Consider the following 25496-nt stretch of genomic DNA (forward strand, 5'->3'; position numbering starts at 1 on the left):
ACTACAGTTTTGTTTTTTGACAAAGACAATATTTAATTTTACCCAACCTTAAAATAATTAATGTGTACTAAACTAATAAAAAAAAAACTAAACGACTACAGTACTAAATTAGCACCATGATATTTTTCAACTCATTAGGAGTTGAAAAATATCATGGCGCTAACAGGAATCAAAATTACTTACAAAATTGACTAGCTCCGCACAGAGGCTGGTAAGCATTGCAGGTTATAATTATTTAAATAGATGCCCGCGGCTTCGCTCTCGTGAGAATTTTGAAAAAAAAACTCTAGTAATCTTGGATAATGTACCTTTATAATGGTGAAAGAATTTTTGAAATCGGTGCGGTAGTTTCGGAGATTACTCGCCTCAAACGAACGCAAATAAATTTAAGCTTGTTTGATATCGACTACACTATGTTTTGTCATTAAACTTATTAATTATTAAAGCTTAAAGCTCGTAAAGCCACGCCGTCCTTCGCTGAAATTGGCACACACAACAGGAGTGAAATAAAACAATCATAATTTTAGTTTATTTCTATATTTTCACATAACAACATTCAAATTTGACACGTAGATCTATTATCAAATATTTAATGAATGAATTTACAATTTCGTTGCATGTCTACATTTTCTTTTTTTTAATAAATCTTATTATTTAAAAGTAAATCAGAAATGTATAACAATCTAACGTAAACGTTATAAAAAGGGGTATTTTTCAATACTATTGGAGTCATTTCCTAGATAGTTTCATTCCTCTTGAAGATTCTATACTAAGTTTATTAACATAAATTACCCCCAAACATAAAATACCAGCGTCCCTGCTTCACTCGGGTAAAATAATTAAAATTAAATACCAAAACAATTCTCAGGAATCTCGGTAGTTTTTGAGTTTATCGCGTTCATACAGACAAACGCAACGGGGTACTTATTATGTAAGGATAATATTATATATTTTAGGTGAATAGAGGTAGATTCAAGTTTAATCGATATTTATTTTATTATTGTGTTTGCCAAGTAATATATAACGTGTGTTACATTCCACTTGATAACACCGAAAAGAAAATCACGTATAGAAATATGATTGCATATAAGCTGAGCAGAAGCTTGGCGGCGCGGCAGCAAGCGAAGAATTAAAACGCTTACGCTTCTGCGATGTTCTGCTTCTTTTCCAGCGAAGCAGTCAGCGATCGAGAAGACGGCATTACGGTAACCTGTAATTTAAATTTTGCTGTTTCAGTATATGATTTATTCCAAACACACGATCATAGTTACATCAAAATATGTTAGTTAAGTAATTGATTTTGTGCATTTTATTTTATAGGTATATTATTAAATTACGTGGACTGCGCTCTCATGCAGCACTGGACTCGCATCCACCTAGCTAAGGACACAAAGTGCTCTCGTAATTTTAATATATATGTACTAACATAGTTTGTAAGACACTCTGTTACTAACACTATATAGGTTTTTAAACCTGAAATAAATGTTTTTTATTTTATTTTATTTATAAGTTATATAATAATCGATTCTATGTTTAAGAGAACGCCAGATGCAAATACAGATTTTAATTACGAAATAATAAAATAGTTAAAAGTTATCGAAAAGTTAACGATACGTGGGAAGCTAATATGTTTGGCCACCTTCTACGACATTAAGATTTCATTAAGAACTCGATTTAGGAGTAAATTAAAGTTAAAAAGGAATAAAAGGAATAGGAAAGCCAAGAAGGGCTTATTTACAGTGGTAAAGTTCTTGCCACTGAACCGAGAGGTCCCGGGTTCGATCCCCGGTCGGGTCAAGATGGAAAATGATATTTTTCTGATTGGCCCGGGTCTTGGATATTTATCTATATATGTATTTGTTATAAAATATAGTATCGTTGAGTTAGTATCCCATAACACAAGTCTCGAACTTACTTTGGGGCTAGCTCAATCTGTGTGATTTGTCCTAATATATTATTTATTATATATTAATTATTTATTATATACAAGTACATACTTAGTACAAGAAGGTTAAAAAGACTGATGAGGATAGACAGATCACGTTTCTTCAAACACAATTACATAAAAATGCGGTTTGGATAGTTTTGTCTATCATTTTTTGTAGTCTGTAATTAATGTTTACCCGATGATAATATTGATGGATATTTTTAATAACCGACGCTATTTCATATAATTATTTGAGGTCCTTCCTAATCTCTGAATGCAAGTTTATTAAGCCTTTTATTAGCATTTAAAAATCATTTAAAATTTTAAATACCTATTTATGAATTTTTTTCACCAATTTTAAACTTTTAAATGCTCTGATGTAACGTTACGAATATGACACTTTGTCTTTTAAGCGTCGTATACTTTAAGATAAGCAAGGATTGCTTGTTAACAATAATTTTACTAACGTATTCCCCAAATAATATTAGTATACCTAATATGTGGCATTTAATAATGAAATTTATTGGTTTAATCAATCACCACTACCAATTTAACCAATAATCAATTTATCTTTTACTACGATCAATACTTACATGTGGAAATCGTAAAACTGCAGTCTATATTCAACGCTATCGTCCGCCATCTTGTTTGATTTTGTTAAACCTGAAATAAATTGTTAAATTATGTTTATTTTATCTATCACTAGCGGCCAGTCCCGGCTTCAAAATCATAATAAATTTATACACACCTTTCTCACACTGTAACACTATCCATTGGTGAAAACCCATAAGAAAAATTCGTCTAATAGTTGTTGAGTTTATCGCGTTCATTAGCCCTTCGATCCTGGAGATAATAAAAACAATTGAACGTTAACAGGATCGCAGTCAGACAGGACTCCCGCGCAGTCCTGTCTGACTGCGATCCTGTTAACGTTATTAATCAATCAAATTATTAATCAATCAAATTAAGTCATCAGTGTAAATTAAATTCTAGCTCGGCGCTTGCTCGTTCATGATCTCAAGACTCGGTATGTGAAGTGACTATGATTCGAGTGAAAAGTCTAACAAAAGCCTTACCAGCCAGACACCGTTTATTTTGGCCGGACGCGCAATCAAAAAGCCTAACTCTGTCCGGCTTTATCTGGACGCCTGGCAATCCTATATCGAAGGAACCTGTCTTACAGTTCACTAACTATCATTATCATAAATCCAAGTGAGGATGTAATATTTGTTACTTTTTCACATAAAATTTAGTGGACGGATTGTTGTTATGAAATTTGGTACACGGATAGAATAACCTGGAGAGAATGTGTTATCATTTTCTTTATCCTGAAATTCCCACGGGAGCAAACTTCGGGGGCGCAGCTAGTTTATAATAATGTTGAACGTAGGAACCGATACGAAACAAATTATGTTTTGTCATGCTAGGAATCTTGTTAGAAACTATAATAGGCGTCTACGTACCATCATAAATTGCAACGATCGAGTAGCGATCAGTCCGGCGTCGCGTCCGGGCGTCGCCGTGATTGCTTCGCTTCCGATTCTCCTGAAAATCATTACGTTCAGAGGTAAGTAAATAAACTTGTTACTTAAACTTGTACTGGGACTGAGAATCCGCCCCGTCTTTGCGTGATCTTATTTTAATTCGCGCCTGTGACGTCACGAAGCTAAGGGTAAAAAAAAATATTATGCCACTTCCACAATGTCGCCGAACTCGGACACATGCCGACGCGAATGCGTGAACATTGCGTAGTTAATATAAGTGATTTTATTTACCGCAATGAAAAACCAGCAATGTATACCGAACTCGCCTAAGTTTGGCAAACTGTTTGACGACAGTGTGGAGGACCAAACAGCCAAATCATCAAAATTTTAATGCCGGATTAAAATTTTGAAGATTTGGCTGTATGGTCTTTATGTTTTAAGCCTTATTGGAAATACTATTCATGCCTATCAATGTTTTCCTTTGATTTTGATTTCTGCCAATATTATGTGTCCTTGTATAAGTCACCTTGAATGTAGAATTGTAGGAACAAACTAACATATCTTGAAGCATATACCTACAATATAGTATTTCGTACGACTTTGTCAAATTAATATGCACAAATAAAATGCTGTTTCTATTGTTTATTTCATATTTGACAAGTTTTTATTTAATGCACCCAGGAAAGGCTCCAGACGTCGGAACTCCTCAACGGTTTAGTGCACGGACATGTTTTTTTTGGCACACATTGAATGCAATAAGATCTCTTTGATAACATTAAGGCCTGTGTAAAAAATGTCATTTTTGTAAAAAAACTTGCTTATACTTTTAGACAAATAGTGGGAGCACGCAAATGTTGAAACTATATTTTGTTATTAGACATTAGATGTGCATTAATGATAGTGTTCTAGTGACAGTTTTAATGGCGCAGGGTGCAGACTATAACTGTAAAACCGACAGTGTAGGAACTATTCTAATAACAAACTTGTCTGTCGATTCGTTAATGAGTCCAGAACTCCAGAACAAACAGCATGTGAGCTCAGCTAGCTGTATGTAAACGTTTGCTTTTTATGAAGTAGGTTATCAATATTTGTATGAGTTCGTGATTATACGAACCGTTATTCTATAAATAGCACAATTAAATATATCTTATCTATATTAATATTATAAAGAGAATAGATTTTTGTTTATAACGAATAAACCCAAAACTACTAGACCGATTTTGATGAAATTTCGCACAGAGACAGACAAAATTCTCAGGAGGAATATAGACTGGTTTTTTTATTACGGTTTACCCGAGCGGAGCCGGGACGGACCTATGGTTAACTAATATATTTATACTAATAGGTATTATATAAGTATAACTAAGACAGTGTTTTCCTATAAACCAATTTCGTAAAATCGGATCTAAATTCTAGTCTCAAACTTCCTCAATGTATATATTATGTAATAACGCAGTTTGTCATCGAAACTCAACGCGACATTTATGAACACCAGTGAATCCTAACGAAATTTCTCAAAATCTCCCCTGAATGTCTTAATGACATCAGATTAATTTGCCGCAAATTGCCGATCAAACCGGGCCCCTCATCGCATCCTAATATTACAAAAAAAAAATTCAATCCATTTAAGAAATACTACGGAAAAACCAACCTTGCCATCCAAAAAATAAAAGCTAAGAAAATATTCGTATCAGTAAAAATATATTTGTGAAACGATCACGTTTAAGAACCAAATGAGATTAGATCGTTGTTGACACTTATATAATATATAGGTACTCTGTTTAGAATATGTACAGGGTGTCCAGCGGCGGTACGCAAGGCGGAAAGTTCTGGATAACGTAAAATAAGGGTGTGAGTAGTTTTGGACAGAGTCGCGTGGGTGGGGCGCCTTGTGCAGTATATGCAAATTGTTTAGATGAAGTTTTGATGTCGTTATGCATTGCATTCTGTAAAGAGAATAATATTTTTAGGCATATAGTTGTACTAGAATATATTATACATGAGCTACGCTCCGGGGCTTCGCTCCCTTAATTTGGGATAAAAAGGATCCTATGTGTTATTTCAGGTTATATTCTAACCGTGTACCAAATTTCATGACAATCCGTCCGGTAGATTATGCGTGAAAGAGAACCAATCATACATCTCCACAAACTTTCGCATTTATAATATTAATAGGATGAAAATCACTGGTTTATATTATTTTAGTAAATACAAAGATATAACACACAGATAGGATGGAAAACTAATCTTTCAATTTAAAAAGCACACAAATCACTAAAATCAACTACACAAGTTGACAATCGTCACAATGTAGACACTATTTACGATGTAGAATCTACAAAATTATAAAATCTACAAAATTATAAAACCAGAAATAACCGGCAGGATATGCAAATTGTCTTGTCCTTGTGAGAATCTGAAATCGACAAAAAATAAATAAGTTTCAATTTTCCCAGAATTATACAATTATTTGAATGAGAATAAACTTTGATCGCAGCATCTGACCGGTCATCGTGAGATCAGGGGTCAATTTCAATGGATTATGGTAATGGTCGAGAGTTCACATGATCAAGGATTCTACGACCTTGGGTTAGAAGTTCTTCCCTTCGTTGTGACCGTTGATCTGTATTGTCTGACAATGAAACTAGATTTTATAGACGTGGGGTAATAAAGTCGTTTTAAATTATAAGATGGTTTGGAGTCTTTTAGCTTTTATGTTTTTTTTGTATCTATAATTTGTGTGCGTTTGACCTTCTGGCCTGATTGAAATTAATTTAAACAATTTATTTTAATCAGGACATATTAATTAGTCTTTAATTTTTCCGTGAACCTGTCATTCGTTGAAATATTTATTTATTTATTTCACCAAACTTAACCTACAATTACAGAAAGCATATTCTAATACGACAGGTTAACCTTTTACATTATTTACATATGATATTTAAAGACGTTAAATGGCATAATATGTTTTATATAACATCTTGTTATTACAAGATTTATGAAATTATCTTTTTTTTGTGGCTAATTAATTAGTTCAATTGAGTTCTAATCGGGACAGAATGGTAAAATCTAATATAATATTAAACTAATGTACTAGACATTTACATTATAAATGCAGACATATCTGCTTCAACTCACTTATATCGCGTCTAATCCGCCTGGCCTGATTTTGATGAATTTTGGACAAATTTATAAGGTTCCACTAGTTTATTATATAATGGTGCATGTAATCAAATAACGTAGAAAGTAATCTAGAAAAGTGAAGATTTTAAAAATCCAAATTTACAGTAAATACTTATAGAAATCAATGTATACGTAATATCTAATGTTATTTGTCCAAATTTTATTTATAAACTAGTGGCCCGTCCTGGCTTAGCTCGGATATAACGATAGTCAATTCAACACTTTCCTCATGAATCACGCTATCGGACACTACTTACTATACTATTGGTGTTGTTTTTGAGTTTATCGCGTTCATACAAACAGACAGACGCGACAGGGGTGATTTCTTTTTTACTTAAGGACCAGTTTAATTAAATTTTAATCTCGATTCAAATTACAAATTTATCTGCATTTTGCACATACACCTCTGAGGAATGCTTGAATTCACACACAGAACGTGGTGAAGGAATCACTTGAGGCCGCTGCGTCTGTGTGCGTCCACACACACACACACACACACATTACACTCACTGTATATTCATTCACTGTGTATTCATTTTCTAATACATCGCCCTGAGCCGTGCTAGGAATATTTAAACCTAGCTTCAGTATATCTGGTTCCGTATCACAGTCCTTTGATAATTTAGAGGTATATGCAAATACGCAAACGTGAATAGTAATTATTACGTTCGATGTTATCGTTGTCGGATAGATTTAAAAAAATAAGTTCCTCTTTCCTTCTTTTCAAGTGTGTTAATTTGAACACTGATTTTATTCAATTCGCCTAAAGGTATCTGACATGTCTTTTGCGACTACGCACCGCGTCTAATGGCAAGTACCTAATCGCATGTACAATAGTGAATTTAAACTGTCAACCACTGTACAAATAATGTGAAGTACAAAATTATTACTAAATTTAATGATTTCGTTCATCTCCCTAAATTTATTTATAATTTCTATTATTATATTTTAGTATACTCTAAAGCAATATGAATCAAAGATGTGCTTGTGGTCTGAGGGCCCACTTCTTGAAATTCTATGAAATTATGCTTGGGATTTAGTGAACATTTTAAAAGAATTGTTAAAGTTGGAATTAGATTTTGTGAAAGCCAATTAAGCGAGTTACGATGTTTTACGGAAGGCCCTCTGCGAAGCACTTCTTACATTTAACAACTGGAATCTGTTACCTAATTTGTATGTATATGCGATTTGGTTTCTCATTTGGTCGGCTCAACTGACTAGCATCGATATAAAATTCTCGATAAAATTATTTAATAGATTGATCTATATCAGTCTTAAAAACTCACTCGCAACATGCGATTCTAACCATATTTTTGATCTTTAATATTTTAATAAACAATTCTTGATAATAAAAAATAGCTATTCAAATAATTTCTATTGCTGAAACAGTATTCCTTGTGGACGTAGCGTTACTTTTGCGGCGACTGAATATGTGTGTGTGATGTGTGAATGTGTGCGAGTGGCGAAGTTAGATCGTCCACACTTTACCGCGGGACTCGATAGGAACTGTACAGACGAAGGATATACTAGGTCAAACTTATATTTTTTGCTATGGTGAAACAGTGAAAATAAAGAAAATAAATAAAAAGATAACAAAGGCATAAATAAAGGATTAAGGCACGGAAGAAGAAGAAATGATAAAACTGTAATAATTATTACTACTTTTCCATTGCAAACCTTTAAAACAGATTTCCGAAACGCGACTGAGGTGATTTTTGGTGTTGAGTTGGTGAGCTGAAGAGTGTCATAGGCAACTTTATGACGCGGGTAGAGCCACAGGCAGCAACTAGTGTGATAGATAGGTGAACATAAATAAAATAAAAAATACCGAAAATGACGCCCAAACGAATTTTTCTCAAAGAGATCAAAACTTATATTTTATACTGAAAGATCAATCGATTTTAAAATTACAATAACTTGTTTTTCAAATAAGATAATGTCGTATCAGTGGCGTCGTAATAGTCCATTCAAATGTAGCCTAGTCGACATGATAAGAATAAGACATGTTTATGGCATTACTGAAAAATAAATCATAAGATCGAACATCTCCTGCGTCTGTACGTTGGTCAGCTTCTAACATCATTAATCTAACTTTCGAGCTACCCTTTATAATAGTTTGGCTTCCCGGAGGTGCGAGGGAGACGATCTCCGGGGCGAGGGGGGTGGCAGAGAGGGGAGAGGGTGAATTAACATACGAATTTGGACTGCCTTCGTCTTCGTGGGACGTAATATAAGTTTGCGTATTGATCCGGGGCATGCACGCTGGTGCGGGTTGGGTCTTTTATATAAATTCTGTTGCAAAATTGGTGCGTAATATGAAAAGAAAAGAAAATGTTGCCAATTTTATTACCAAACATGACAAAGGTTTAAAAATACCAACCCATTCTATTTCTCTGAATGAAATCTGAACCAGTTGCATAAAAAACTCTTGTCTTAATAAAAATATTCAAATAAATGATGTTATATGAAGATTTGACGCTTTAGTATGTAAAAACGATACTTTTCGTTCCGGGAAAAAGTACATTTCACGTTAATTTGGATTCCACGCGAGCGATATTATTATAAAGAAGGTAAGCTTTTGTGACTTTGTAAGTTTGTATGTTTGAGGCGGGTAATCTCCGTAACTATAGAACCAATTTTAAAAATTCTTTCACCGTTAGAAAGCTACAATGTCCAAGATTGCTATAGGCTATTTTATATCTCAAAATTCCCACGGGAGTGAAGCCTCGGGTAACATATAGTATTATATAAAGGGGTAAGCGTTTATGAGTTTGTATGTTTGAGGTGGGTATTCTTCTAAACTACCAAACCGATTTCAAAAATTCTTTCACCATTAGAAAGGTACATTATCCAAGATTGTTACAGGCTATATTTTATCTCAAATTTCCCACGGGAGCGAAGCCCCGGGCAACATCTAGTACCTAACAAATAAAGCCACCAAAAACTAGTTATATATAGGAGACAATTGTAGAAACAATCGGAGTGGACATTCGGATGGTTGGAGCCGGGTCAGCGCTCGTCGCGGCCCACTGAGCCGTTGTCTGAGATCAAAAGATTCACAACTTCACCGCCTGTTATGCTGACGTGCATCCAGTTGCCTATCGCTATTGGTTTAGCTATTTACTGATTGATTATCAACATTTCCATTCATACTACTATTATTAATGTCAAAGATTATGTATTTGTTTGTCCGTCTTTTACGCCAAAGCGGAGTAACGGATTGAGGTAGGATAGAATAGGCTACTTTTTGCTGCAGGCGGAATCGCGGACAATAGCTAGTAAAATCATAAAATTAATAACTGGGACACCAGCACGTGTAGTGTACAATAAAACGTAGTGCAGATTTAGTTTACGCTAATGTGTGTAAAAATAAATAAAAATCACTTTTTCAGCCACATACGGATCAATAGTGACCCTTTCTACGCAGTCGACATAAAAGCCCCAAGTTAACGCCTAAACGAATCGCCGAAACACAAGGGAATAAAAGACCTTTACACCGCATTCAAGATATTGCCGACAGAGAAATGGGTCTTATGTACAACCACCCTTACTAGCAACCCTTCCAAATTGCCTACATACTCGGGTGAAACACGGCGCGTCTAATTATTTGCACCCTTAGGAAATGACTTGGGGACCTTTTGAGAAATTTAATTTTCTGTTACTAGTGTAAATTTAGCACTAAAAGATTCAAGATAAAAACTACTTACTTATTGCAGTGTCTAGTGTTCTGAGCGAATCTTTATCCTTCCTAACATAACATATTATAAAACAAAGCCTGACGCGTCTGTCTGTTTGTTCGCGATAACCTCAAAAACTAAAGCACAGATTTTCATGCGGTTTTCAATCTCAAATCAAATAGTGATTCCAGTGGAAGGTTTAAGTGTATATTTATTATGTTTTTATCCGAGCGAAACAGGGACGGGCAGCTAGTAAAATATAAACTTGATCTATAATAAAATCTAGATAAGTTGACATTAACAAACAAAATGTAAAGAAGAAAAATATTTGTTTCGATATATCACACTACATCTATATATGTGACACAACCACGGCTACTACTGAACGAAAAAAACTCAGGTAAAAAATCGCCAAGATAAATAAATAAATAAATATATTAGGACAAATCACACAGATTGAGCTAGCCCCAAAGTAAGTTCGAGACTTGTGTTATGGGATACTAACTCAATGATACAATATTTTATAACAAATACAAATATAGATAAACATCCAAGACCCGGGCCAAACAGAAAAAGATCATTTTCCATCATGACTCGACCGGGGATCGAACCCGGGAGCTTGGTTCAGAGGCAAGCACTTGCACAAGCACTGCGCCACCGAGGTCGTCAAAGATATTTCATGAAAAAGAGTATTATTTTGAGTCCATTAGACCAAGAGTAGTCCTGAATATTGTTTAGATTCCATTGTTTCCAACTAAACAAATAACATGGCTATTGGATAATACCCGCAAATCCGCTAACTTACAGCGCGCTGCGTGCCGACCCGCCCTTTCAGGGGATTTCACGGTTTTTCATGTTTATGTGAAAGTGAACATAGATTCGAAAGGTCTCAGATTCGAATCTTACTCGTGCCACACGAGTTTGTATACAAATCTGACTCATATATAGTAGTTTTCATCGACCACCACTTGCTTCCGGTGAAGGGAAACATCGCGAGGAAACCTGCACACTGGTTGATTATTATTAATTTGGGTTTGAAATGGAGATGACAATGGCAAACCACTCCATTAATAATGCCAAGAAAATTTGTTGTGTGTGTTTTATTCTACGTAATGACCACGACCCTCAGCCGTGAGGAATACGACTATGGAGAAGAACATAGATTAGTTCTAACAATTAAGTTTGATAAACACTGCTTCTTCATTCGATGTTATTACTAAAATTTTGTTTAAGTCCTAAAGACACCTGACACGAAATGTACAGGCAAGTAGCCGCGTACACCCAGTTAGTACTTGTCTACTAATATGTTAGCTACTCATTATCATCAGCCTATCCTTATATGGGGAGCTATCGCGTTCAATAATTACGGTTTTGAAGTTGAATTTTTCTTTCTGTGACCATTTTGCTTGCCTTTTGTATTATAAAGTGAATCCAACGTCTAATAGTTTTCTACAGGTACTAGAAAAAATTTAAATAGATTTCTGTAAATTTAAATATAGACCCTGAAAATGTCCAACAAAAAATCCGGTTTTTTTTTCGTTTAAAAAATATTTGTTTGGATTAATGTCTTCAAGGATGAATGCGTGCCAATAGCGTCGAAAACCGCGCAATCCGGAGAAAAGTAAGAAAACGGAACCCGAGCTCCGATGCTTCATAGCTGTGGAAGTAACCGGAATTACGTTCAATTCCGGAATTACGTTCAATTCTGAGGGAGAGAACTATTTATGGTTACATGCAAATTTAATGACAAAAAAAAAACAACATGTATTCCCAAATGTTTCAAATTATTCTTTATCAAACCTAAAATCCTATCTAGGATTAATCGCGAGTCATTTGAAGCACAATTCTACCCCCCTCGCAACACATCCCCCTCCCCCCTGAACCCTTAGATCAGTCTCTAAGATCACTGGAACAAACTTCCCCCTTTAATTGTGGACCTTCATTAATGCCGTATCCTTTAACAACCCGCTTGGCTTATCTTTATGTGTGTGTGGGTTGTTGTGGAGATGATATATAGTATCTAGAAGTGACATACACATTGACAGTACAGACAACAGCACATCGAGTTACCCAGCATGAAACTCTAAGGCGCGTGAATTTGGGTATATTACAAGAACTTTGTATTATAAGAAATATAATTTTTTTTTTTTATTACTTTATACTACTGACAAAGGTAGCAATGCCACGCAATGGGAAGTGGTTAACATTTGGACGCCTACAACACCAAAATAAAATAAAATACAATACAATACAAAAAATCTTTATTGCACAAATTAATTACGTAATATACATAAATACAAAATGTATATTCACACATAGCATGACATTATGGTATAGATACATTGTGCAAAAGGCGGTCTTATCGCTGTAAGCAATTTCATCCAGACAACCTTTTGGGAAATTGCAAGACGAGGAAATACAGTAATGCGGGTCGGATTAGACTGACAAAAATATACTTAATATATAAATATACTTAAAATAAATCATAAACCTACATAAATGTTAATACTATAAACTTACATACACACATTACATAAATATATACTTATATTGCACATAATTATGAATTATGAAGAGTATAAGTATAGCAGTCCCTGGGCGTCTATAAATATAGCGACAGACGTCTGATTTCTTCCTCACCATGAGGAAATAATCGGGAAAACGTTGAACAGTGAATTTTCAAGCATTCATGACCGCCGTCATTACTATTATTTAAAAAAAAAACTTAAAATTAGAAAGAATAAATGAAAAGGCATAATCACATATCTAGTCAACTATATCGAGCTCTATCTCTCCACATGCGTTAATGTGTGCAAGTGTGTTTGATTAATTTACGTAATTTAAGGACTCTGGAGGGTCGGCCACTAGTTTTACTGAAAGATGGACGCATTGATTTACCATCGCGAGGACAGATGTGGGACTTTTTGACTTATTACCTTAAACGCGAGTTTTTAATGGAAACACTTCGGCGTTTCTTTCAGGATTACGGATTATTAAAAAATACATATATACTTCCATACTTTACTCTACCATAATCATTACATACAAGTACTATAAAACAAAGTCGTGCCCCTCTGTCTGTCCCTATGATCATCAAATCAATTTGGAGCTGAATCAACAAATTTAATAAAATACTCACTTTTTCGCGTTTTTTTCTATCGGACCCTCGCTGGCTTGTTACAACATCTTATCAGGCTAACGGAGGCGCATCTTTTGACGCCGCACACGGTTCGATAGGACCACCCAAAAAAAAGTTGTTGTTTTATTAAATCAATGAAGTTGAATTATAAAAGTCCGTTGCGCAATTTAAAAGATAGCATACAGTTTAAAAGGCGCCTAGCATACTTTTAAACTACGCAACGGATTTTGATGCGGGTTTTTTAATAGATAATGTGATACCTGAGGTAGGTTTACGTATACAATTTATTATTGTTATCCGAGCGATGCCGGGACGGGCCGTTTGATAATATTTGGAATCGATATATAGTTAACTAGATGTTGCCCGAAGCTTCGCTCCCGTGGGAATTTTGAGATAAAATATAACCTATAGCAATCTTGGATAATGCACCTTCATAATGGTGAAAAAAATTTTGAAATCGACTCAAACATACACACGCTTAGTAGTACATAATAGTATAGTTGACATGTGAACACAGGCAATTATTGGGGGTAAACTTAATTTTGAAAAAATTGTCACCAGTAGAAATCTACACTATTACTGAGTGGCATAGAGTATTTTCAATCTTATATTCCCACGAAAGTGAAGCCGGCGCATGTAATATGTATCTATACATATAAGAGAACATAATTTACACAAAACGCATAGAATTACTCGCCTTTATTTCTAAATTTACGGCAATTTTGAGTTCAAATTCGAATAACTAACTTGCGGTATTCATTAGACACTAATACATGTTACTTTGTACTAATTTTCGTCCAAAAGATAACTTTGCCATGCACATCTAAACCTTATGGGGAATTCATCAGAGTTTAGATTGCTTTCAGTGAGATTTATTATACGCTGCTCTGACATTTTCTGAGAAATTTTCAACACATTGTTTCGTATTCAGAGTTTGAAGGGATGTTGTTGAATATAAAGTAAATAGATAGTGGGTTTTCTTGTGTATAAAGGGATTAATTAGGATGAAATTACCAAGAAAACATGACTATATAATTCTCTCATATTAATTATATAGATTACAGTATTTCTGGAAGAGAAAAATGAAAACCAAGGATATTTCTTGTATTATTTGTAACTATTCTGTAATTTTGTGTGATAAAAAATTATAAACGTATTGCCGGCTGCACACTATCGCCAAACTCGGACAGAGATGCCAACGCGAATGAAAATTGTGTAGTTTATTTACCGCAATGGAAAACCAGAAATGTAGGTACCTACGGCTGTACATAATCCACCAAAATTTGGCAAACTATATCGCATTTAAGAGTTCATGACGAATATTCGCATAAAGAATACAAACACGATCTAAGAATTAGTCTTATTTAGAAATTGAAGCAGATTTATCGAAGTGTGATTGGTGCGAGCTATTCGTCACCTAGTAAGTTACAGCAGCGACCCAAATGGTCGAATAGATGGCGGGACGGCGCCATGGCGGAATGGCGAATGGCGGGAAAGGCACGCAGTGAATCCGCCTAGAATTCAGGGCTGTCACGACAGCGTTAATTTTTTATTTAAAAACTTGTATCGCGTCAATAATTATAAAGTTTAATTGTAGAGTGAAGTATATTTAATCTAGAAGAATAAACGTTTCTGCGATAACTCTTTATTAATATTTTGTACATGTATGCTAATCCAAATATACAGCAATTATGACAATATGACAGCTTCCTAAGACGCCAAAGCGTTGCTAGGTTTCCAGACAGCATAGACAATATATTATGATATCTTCACAAATAATTAATGTCTTTTTATGCGATTCACATTAATTAAACGATATGACTTTTGTATTTCTTTATCCTTAGACATCTTTATCCTAATATGTTACAAAACAAATCCTCTGCCGCGTCTGTTCGGACGCTTATACTGCTAACTGTTTTTTTAACAAGTTTAATAAAAGCAGCGTTGGTCTTCCATATAAAATGTTATAAATAATTATTCCGAGTTTATCTAATTGGTTTCAAACACGCAATGTCGTTGTAACTTAACTACATGGTACCTAATAATATTTACCTTAACTAAGGCCGCTTTTACGGGATGAAAGGTGCCTATAGAAATACATACAAAACAAGATGGTTAAGTAGATGAAGCATAAAAAGCTAACTATTTACTTTTGCATTTATAATAGTTAGGATTCTTATCTCTCTCCATCTGTATTAATTAATAACTACGAAAAAAATATTATCGCCAAATTATTATAATTTTATTCTTATATTTCCTTGCTTTATCTTTACCTTTGCTATTTATTTTGAAATAGAGTAATTCTCGTGTTACCTGTGTCAACCCTACTGCCGCGAATATCTCGCGAGCCTTCTGTAATTGAAAACAGTGGAATCGGACGGTTTTAATGGCTCTTGCGCATGTCCAGGCGATTTATTACGTCACGTGTTCTAAACTATTAATATGTACGGTTGTGTTATTTAACTCCATTCCGAGTCTAGTGCGATGTTCGAACTAAATTGTTCCGGTTTGTCCTGGAAATAATTGATGTTAATTTATTATTTTACACAGGCAACCCGGCTTTATGTAGGTATTAAATAAAGGTAAAGTGTAAATATCTTGTACCTGTTTTGAATAAGCATGATCTTATATCTTATAAAAGGTAGTTCTCAGAGCGTTCCATAAATTTTCTTGGATCTTTTCCCAATTAATCTATTTATAAAGAGGTAAGCGTTAATAATCTCCAAAACTACCAAACCAATTTCAAAAATTATTTCACCATTAGAAATGTACATTATGCAAGATTGATATAGGCTCTATTTTATCTCAGAATTCCCACGGAAGCGAAGCTCCGGGCAACATTTAGTAGTTTATAAAATTGTCATTACCACAGAGTACAGATTAATGATTTTAAAGTCAGATATTAAAACTATTTTTAAGTTTGTCCAAATTATAAATATTTTAATAACAGCGTCGTATATTAAGATTATAAAAATAACTAGCGGTCGGTCCCGGCTTCGTAAAACCTTCAGGCTTCAGGTAAAACCGTAATAAGTAATAGACCTAAACCTTCCGGAATCATACTGTCTATTAAAAAACCCTAAATCCGTTGCGCAATTTTAAAGATCTAAGCATACACGGGGACAAACGTAACGGAAAGCTACTTTTTTATACTAATGAAGGAACTAACAAAACGCTATTTTAAATAACATGAAAACAACTCTTTTCACATAACTTCTGACAGGTTTCCGCGCCAACTATCGTCGTAACTAAGACCAACTAAATTATATCAACAAAGCTAGCTAAACGTTCAACAGCATAATAAACTGAGAGCGAGGCGAGGCCTGCTTAGGCAATTGTGTACCGGGCCGTGGGCTTTTTCCCACAACATTACTGCAACTTCTGCAAAGTTGGCAACAGCTGCAGGAACTGTGGCGCAACTTTGTAGACTATATAGAACTCACAAAGGTACACTATCAGCGCATCAGCGTTATCTGCTTTTGAATGCAAATGAGTTAGAAAACTGTGATCGAGTAAGAAAACTGAGCGGGTGCTAAAATGACGCTGATTATACTAGTTAGAATATACGCCGCGAACGTAGCACTTGTGAACACAATGAACTTTTACAAAATTGTGAATATTTCAAAAATGACTTAACCGATTTTAATGCGCCACGAACTAAATAATTCTATTGACAGATCCTACATTACAATACCTTTTCAATTTCATCAAAATCAACGGTTCGAAAGTTATCGCGTTACAAATATAGTTATGTAGGATCAGCCAATAGAATGTTTAAGTTCGCGGAATAACAAAATCGGTCAAGTCGTTTTTAAATATTCACAATTTTGTAAAACTCATCGAAAATTTATTAACATATCAAACGTTAGTTTCAAAAATATCTGTACAAGTCGCTTTTGATAATATCAATTGTTTATAATATCATAATATCAATTGTTTATATATATATATATATATATATATATAAAGAACACTATATACTTATCATGGCGACCTTGAAAATAAACTTCATGACAGTAATGCTTGCCTGATCGTAGTACCTACCTACAATCATTATAAAACCTACCTACAATATATATATAAATTTAGGAAGGTTTTACTTTGATAGGCCGATAAAAATTAATGAGTCGTGTCAAGCGTAAAACATGATGTTTAGCGCTCCCATCGCCCAGTCGACTGGAACTTTAACTTTTCATAGAGCTCTCACCATGGAATATATTAATATGTGATATTGTAAAGGTTAATATCGAGTAAAGTTTCGTCTTTTTCTTTTCTTGTGTTATAATTCCATCGTTAGCTAAAACGATGATTTTGCCAACGTCAGAGTTGAAAATAGAACGGTGTAGTAAAAAGGATGTATAATTATTCAATTCAATTCAAATTATTTATTTCAGACGGAGTCCATGTATGTTAGTGAAAACAAACAAAAATATATTACACAGCACGAAGCCGCAACCACCTTTGAACCAATGGGGTATTCCATCGGTCAACAAATTATTATGTATTTCATTTTGATAATACAATAAAAATTTAACACATCGACTACTAAATCTATGCGAATCAATATTTCCATTATTTGATATGCTTCTCATAGGCGATGAGCTAGCGACTTGTCACTATACAATCTCAATTTGTCCAAAATGTCCGACATACAGGTAAAAGTGGCCTTCGAGTCTCGCAACCTTTGGTTCTAATTACCCCGTAAGGTATAAAGTCGCGACACTGTATCTGCATACAACTTTGTCAATATGAGGTATTTAGCTTCAATGTATAGGCAATTAGTTTACTAGTAACACTTTAGTTTTCCACTTGCGAGCGGCAGAGGGTGCTGCGCCGCGGAAGGGGTAAGTTGAGCCTGTGCCTTTGTGCACGCCCACATGGCCGCGATACAGTGGCGCCATCTATCACTTCATTAAATAATATTACTTCACACACATTTTCAACCCCCTTCTGAAAGTTACCTGCCTACTGAATGTTTTGGAAGATCCAATGAAAAATATAGTAGGATGTAACTGAGTAAAGACCGGAGAGCTGGGAAGCCAGCTGTCTAATATTTCACGCCATAAGTAGTTATAAAAGTATTCAAATAACAAAATACATCACAACTTTACGGAAGCTATATTTTGGTGTCTCAATATGCGTTTATTTTAATTTGAAAACAGTTTATAATTTCAATATTGAGGATGTCGTTCGCAATTTATATACGATCGCATTTTGCTAAAAGTAAAAAAAAACAAAGTACTTTAGAGTCACAATACATATTTAAGCACCTACTAAAATAGTAAATTGTTTTAAATAATCCTTTTATTGTGAAAAATCCAGGCACAACATGAATAATGGTTATCTGGTAGCTTGGTACCGGTTGGGTGACATTAAATTATCATATTTACTTTTGTAATAGGCATTTATACAATTTATTTTATGATGTTAAAAATACCCTATTTTCTCACAAATCGTGCGACCACTGTAGCAGTGCAGTGCCGCTATCTGAGAAAGTAATTTATAAAGTTGGATGTGTCGACGATAGCTCCGCATTATTTATCTAGCGACCGCTATATACTGTTACACACACAGTGTTTGTTTTAGCATATTATTCATAATATTTGACGGTTGTGGGACGGAAGGCTTTTGGGACTGGCTGGAAAGAATTTTATTATCTTTACTTCTTATTTGATATTTAAAGTTCGACGTTGTGATGATTATATAAATTAAACACATTTTAAAAGCTCAGTTAAAAATAAATTCCCAATTCGACACAGCAAACTGATTTTTTTAAGAATGAAACATGTAAAGGTGCTTTTAAAATATTATTTTAGGAAAAAGCCATGTACCTATTGGTGCGTGCGTACATCAGTAAGTCTCATCATAAATGCGAAAGTTTGTGCGTATGTAAGTGTGTACCTATTAATGAAGTACTTACTTTAAAAAATAAAAAAAACAGTTCATTTAAGGGAACCAAATTAAACATAATAAGTTTCAGGAAGGCCGTATAATGATCGCCTTCCACCCTTCCTTCCCATCTTAATTCGGGGTCACTGACCCCGGCCCCACGATTAATGGCCAAGGGGTCAGCAAGACTCACTAATATTGCAAAATTAAGACGACCCCTGTCCTCCATCTGTGACCCCCGCCATTTCGTGAATAGATTTTGCAAATGGTCGCCAGAAAAAGTCTTTTTAAAACGCGTGACGAATGCTACTTGTGAATAGGGCGTTATAAAATTACTTTTGTTGGGGTGATTTTTTTTAACTTACTCGCTCTGGCTGTTGGATTTACTCGGATGGGTCAAATGCTTTCAACTAATAATGTAATAATAATAATAGCAAGCCTCTCAAAGGACTGGACTATATGCCCTGAATCCCAAAAGGAGATACAAATAATAATAATGTGCCGTGAATCCCAAAAGGAGATACAAATAATAATAATGTGCCGTGAATCCCAAAAGGAGATACAAATAATAATAATGTGCCGTGAATCCCAAAAGGATATACAAATAATAATAATAACTTTATTCACCAAAAAAAGTACAATAGTTTGACAGAATCATTTTAGATGATAGATTTGAATTTATAGGTTAGTTAGACTCTGGACTCTGCACTAAGCGATGCTTGTATCGCAGCGTCCAGCTGAGTAAACTATCGCTAATCGCTATTTTATGATCAACGCAGTTGGAGACGGAAAATTTCATATTATATAATGCCAAATTGAAGTTTTGTTGAAAAGCTAATCTTGAATTATTGATAAACCTCTCCGAATCTCTGCCGATTTATCCCTAATTTGCATTGTCTTTAACATCAATTGCCAGATTTAATGATTATTGTAACAAACGGATTAGTATCGAAAAATATAGTGCTTGTTTCACCACTTTCTGATAAAATATCTTATCGTAATCTGACAAACTTAACCACCAAATTAATGTGTCTGATCTGTGGCCAGTTAACATTATCCAAGACCATGTGAAAGTGAAACACAATTTTAACTTTAACGCTAATTTTATTTTTAACGCTATATACGATACCTTAACTAGGCTATTAGATACTTTATCACCGTGCGGGGCGACGCTAAAACTAGAATGTTCCAAATAAAAATTATTTCCAGCCAGATAGGAGACAGTAATTAAAACGAAAACTAATTTGAAATTTGTAACTAATCTGTAAGTACACACATTCAATTGACACAACTCGCAAGCAGCGGGGCCATAGGGCAACTTTTCCAATTACCAACTCCGTCAAGTGACCGCCTCCGGGGCCTGCCCACAAAGAACTTTTAATTGCAAGCCTTCGCTCGCAATCAACTTGCTGCCCACTATTAGAATTCTCTTTTGGACACATAATTTTAGAGTTTAAAGTTAATTTTACGTTGACCCCGGGCGTCACAGCCCCGAAAGCAACTGGTAACATGCCGAAAGGAAAGAGAGAGAATTTACTAGAGATAAAGTGTGACGACCTCTATAGCTTAATGGTCATTGTGGACTGTCAATAGGTTCCGGATACGATCCACAGTCAGGTCAAGGATGGAAAACGATATTTTTCAAATTGATGTGTGTCTTGGTTGTTTATCTATCTGTTTATGTATACGTTATGAATCGTTGAGCATTCTATTACACAAGTCTCTAATTTACTTAGGCTAATTCAATCTGTGTGATTTGTGGTATATTAAAAAAGCTATTATTATAAAGAGGTAAGTGTTTGTGAATTTGTATGTTTGAGGCGGGTAATCTCAGAAAATACCAAACCGATTTAAAAAATTCTTTTACCATTAGAAAGGTACATTATCCAAGATTGCTATAGGCTATATTTTATTTCTAAATTCCCAGGGGAGCGAAGCCCCGGGCAACATTTAGTAAAGACTATTTTAGTTAGCATTACCTGCTTTTTTGATGACAATTATATTTTCTAATCGTTCACCTATAAGCAACAACTAAATTAGATCATAATAGACTTGATTTTCGGCTCTTCAAAAATAATGAGATAGGAAAATGTGAGGATCCAAACTCAATAAACCCTATTCATATGCTAATAAAATCTATTTTTACTAAGATGTAATTGGACGCGTTGATGACTACCTATCGAGTAGAAGATACTTTTCGATCGTTATTTTGTCACTTTAAAAATGATAATGTTCCTTAATAACACAATATAAAACAATATAAACCCCCAAAGGACGTAATATAAGTTTTTAATTAATAAAACAACGAGTTTGTCGAATAAATTCGTTCAGTTATGTTCGTCTGGGGGGATCTAATTTCATTACATCTAAAAGGGAGCGAACTAATTTTAGTTGCTAAAGCAAACAATAGTATGTTTTCAGTCACAAATACCGTCTACCAAGTTTTCAATTTAATTATCATAGTTATTTAGTCCCTTCGGATCCTATTCTGATTTATATAAAGGCTTTATAAATAGCTATTTTTTTCTAAAAACAAAAATATTGTTGAGCAGATGTTGCTCGGGACTTTGCCCTCGTGGTAATTTTGAGATAAAATATAGTCTACAGCAGTCTTGTAAAATGTATATTTCTAATGATGAAATAATTTTTGAAATCGGTTCGGCAGTTTCGGAGATTGCTCGCCTCAAACATACATACTTACAAACGCTTAGCTCTATTTATAATAATAGCAATTTATGTGCTGGTGGACCACCAGCGACACCGACATACCGATCAGTTGTGGGTAAGTATGTCGGCAGTATATTTGTATTTTCTGTGGAAAACTAAATAAGTATTGAATTTTATAATTATTTTATGAATGTTGAATATTACGTTTCGGTTTCTGTGATGACAAAGCATGTGGCTGATAAACATATGTTTCGATTTACAGAATAAACTTATTATTTTTTTCACTATTATTGTGAAAATCAGGTGAGATTCTATGCTATATCTATACTATATATATATATATATATACCTACAAAATCTACCGTTAGGTTCGTAATATAGAAGTATGGAATTAATGCCAAAAGAAAATACCTATACGGTATGTAAAATTGTCAAGGAGGCGGTCGGAAGGATATATATATTTGCATAAAATTTGCGACATCTTTGCTTTCTAAACACTCTATACTAAAGTAAACATTATAGTATTGATAAATACTGTAATGTTTTACCATTATTCATATAATATTGTATATTTTATATATTATTTACTATCATAATACATAGAAACAGTATTGAAAACGAACTAATAACACAACGTTTTCGTAACAAAAAACCGTTGCTTTACGTTACACCGAAACTCGTTCCCTCCGTAATTACGGGGCAAGCAAAGTAACATTCAAAATTAATTCTCAAACTAAGGTTGAAACTACCAAATTAATTATAAAATACGTCAAAACAACGCCCGAACTTCGAGGGTTCTCAACAAAGGGCCTTAATTCAGGATGGACCCTTCCACCCTTATCGCCGAGTAATCTGCACCCTCCATCGATCTTAAGTAGGGTCTTGCCTCCACTCGGAGGGTGGAAAGAAAACTCGGGGGTGGAAAAGATTATAAAGGGTTAGCGTTTGTCGTGTTTCGTCAGTTATTATGCGGGATTATGTGCTTTCTGTTTGGACACGGCCGATCTGATAACTATTATGTATGTTTATTATACCTATATCTAAGGAATATTTATTATTTATTGTTGGAATGGCTCTGTAAATGTATAAATAGCGTTATAGTAAATAAAATGGCGGGTATACGTATAACTTTCGCGCTATATACACAAAAAATATATACAAAAAGTTCGTGCTAAGTCTCATTATTATATTTCCAGATACTGTATTACGTCTCAATCCTTTACGGGGTTGACAGGGCCAAGAGTTGCTAAACTCGTAGGACAAGTTGAAATAATGGTGGATTTTATGGAATTGAAATTAAATAATGACAGCGGTTGCATCAGTGCTTATTATATTAACTTGTAAGTGAATAGACATTTTTTGAGCTTCCGTGTAAACCGCAGACTCAACATCAGGCTAGACTGTGGTCAAACTCACTCAAATTCTTAATTAAAAAAAAATACAATGACTAGTTTTAAACGTTCAATTACTTAATACTAGATGTTGCCCGGGGCTTCGCTCCCGTGTAGATTTTGAGATAAAATATAGCCTATAACAATCTTGGTTAATGTAACTTTCTAATGGTGAAAGAATTTTTGAAATCGGTTCGGTAGTTTCGAAGATTACCCGCCTCAAACATACAAACTCACAAACTCACAAACGCTTACCTCTTTATAATTATAGTATAGATTTATTTGGGACATTTTATAACAATATTTTATAGCATCTTAAGCGCGTTGTCTGATATTGCAATAGATTCATTATAAATCACTTGTTTCTTCAATAACAAATCACACACAATTGATAGAATTATAACGATATTTCTATTCCCGCAGAGAGCAACAGTCCTTTCATCAAAAATACAATCCTCAACTGATAACACCCATCTCGCTCATTGTCAGTATTTAGACAGAGACAGAACTATCACTATTTTAATTATGTTCGCCATTCATCTTCGGGCTATTGTGGCAAGCTTCCATTGGTCGGCCATTGTCTTTAAGACTAAAGTACGTAATGTAACTGAATGTCCACCCCGTATTGCTTTGTCCTGCCCATTACTTACAAGACAATACGTATTGTTTCAATATACCTGTTCTGTATAGTGATATATGTTTTTAATTTTGTAGCCTAGTTACTATAATTTGGCGCTAAATGTTACATATTCTTAAAAAAGTTGAAGCAATGCTAAAGTATGTTTGGTCTCGTTCTGTCAATGACAATTATTGTAAAGTGCGACAGTGACAAAACTTATAGTAAGTTTTAACTTTTTTACGAATAAAAGAGTAAGTAAATTATAGTATATTCAACGCAACTCCAACAGTAATATACGGTTTTTGATTCATTCGGAATACGGGAAGACGTACGTCATGGACATAAATTATATTAATAATAATGCCAAGAAAGTTGTTGTGTGTGTTTCAGTCCACGTAATGACCACGGCCCGCAGCCATGAGGAATACGACTGTGTGAAGAGAAATATATTTAATTTCCAGTTCATAATTATCTAAGTCTTTGCTTTTTGTATTAAAATAGGAACGTTTTGTAATACAATTTTATGAAATAAGTACATGATTAACAGAATTCGAAATTTACGTCAAAATGTGCTACGGTTTGTCTACGGTTTCGCAAACTGATAGTCTGCTACGCGGCGTCAACGGACTGCTGCGAGTTTAATTATCAAGTTATTTATTTTTATATTCTATGATGTTTTTTAACCCTCGACGCAAAAAGAGGGGTGTTATAAATTTGACCACTAAGTGTGCCTGTCTGTCTGTGTACGTAGCACCGTTGCTCATAAACGGGTGAACCGAATTGCGATTGCGGTGAATTTATGCGGTGGTTCTTAGATACGTTTAATCAAAATCGGTTCACCCGTAACCGTCAAAGTTGTAGCGAAATGAATATTGAAAGTCGGGGGTTTTTTAATTTGTCTGACAAATAAACTTGTTTTGTTTATTGCTACATATTTCCATTCATTATTATTTTTTATTCATTAGCAAAGTACTTTTTTGTTTGTTTGTTTGTTATTGCGCATGATATTCATCCATCATTTTTGTTATGTTTTAGGGTGTTAGCAATATGAACGGTCAAACGTCGATAACTATTAATATTTTAATGCAACAACTAAGCACTTTATACATGCACTATCGTGCAATGTTGAGCTCCACAAAAACAATTTTTAATTATATAATATGCACGTGTTAAAATATTTCTTTGTTGTCTGTTTGTTATTTAGTATTCGAAGGCTTATTTATTTATATAAAAATTTATTGCCCAAATTACAAAACAATATCCCCAACCAGATCTTCCCGCCATCTTGTTCAAATTCTACCTCAAAGCCGTACAGATGGGCTTTGAGGTAGAGGGACCGCTTTCTTACTTTTCGTCTTCACTTCGCGCGGACGTCGGCATCGACAAGCTCTATGGAAGTTTTAAGTTTAGGTCTTTGCCACAGCAGTGGGAGACGTTAAGAAAAACTAAAAAAGTTGCGACGAAGTGGTTTCGCCCGCAGTAAGAAGTAGCCTTAGATTCTTCTTCTTCTTGTGGTGCCT

General features: G+C 34.4%; 1 long non-coding RNA gene across 1 annotated transcript in view; it reads right to left on the reverse strand.

Annotated features, from left to right (window-relative positions):
* Positions 1-556: 556 nt before the first annotated feature.
* LOC128677106 (uncharacterized) overlaps positions 557-25496 on the reverse strand; it is a 34711-nt gene continuing 9771 nt past the window's right edge. The window contains exons 2-4 of the long non-coding RNA XR_008405500.1: positions 3391-3472; positions 2521-2590; positions 557-1210 (exon numbers count right to left, since the gene is read on the reverse strand). This is a non-coding gene — a long non-coding RNA (uncharacterized LOC128677106). The remainder of the gene's footprint in view (positions 1211-2520; positions 2591-3390; positions 3473-25496) is intronic.

Source organism: Plodia interpunctella, chromosome 17 (assembly GCF_027563975.2).
Source record: "Plodia interpunctella isolate USDA-ARS_2022_Savannah chromosome 17, ilPloInte3.2, whole genome shotgun sequence".
Classification (NCBI taxonomy): domain Eukaryota; kingdom Metazoa; phylum Arthropoda; class Insecta; order Lepidoptera; family Pyralidae; genus Plodia; species Plodia interpunctella.